This window comes from Piliocolobus tephrosceles, chromosome 21, assembly GCF_002776525.5.
Source record: "Piliocolobus tephrosceles isolate RC106 chromosome 21, ASM277652v3, whole genome shotgun sequence".
NCBI lineage: Eukaryota > Metazoa > Chordata > Mammalia > Primates > Cercopithecidae > Piliocolobus > Piliocolobus tephrosceles.
The window spans coordinates 34583914-34584170 of NC_045454.1; positions in this window are offsets into that span (position 1 = coordinate 34583914).

Consider the following 257-nt stretch of genomic DNA (forward strand, 5'->3'; position numbering starts at 1 on the left):
GGCTGGAGTGCAGTGGCCGGATCTCAGCTCACTGCAAGCTCCGCCTCTCGGGTTTTACGCCATTCTCCTGCCTCAGCCTCCGGAGTAGCTGGGACTACAGGCGCCCGCCACCTCGCCCGGCTAGTTTTTTGTATTTTTAGTAGAGACGGGGTTTCACCGTGTTAGCCAGGATGCTCTCGATCTCCTGACCTCATGATCCGCCCGTCTCGGCCTCCCAAAGTGCTGGGATTACAGGCTTGAGCCACCGCGCCCGGCCG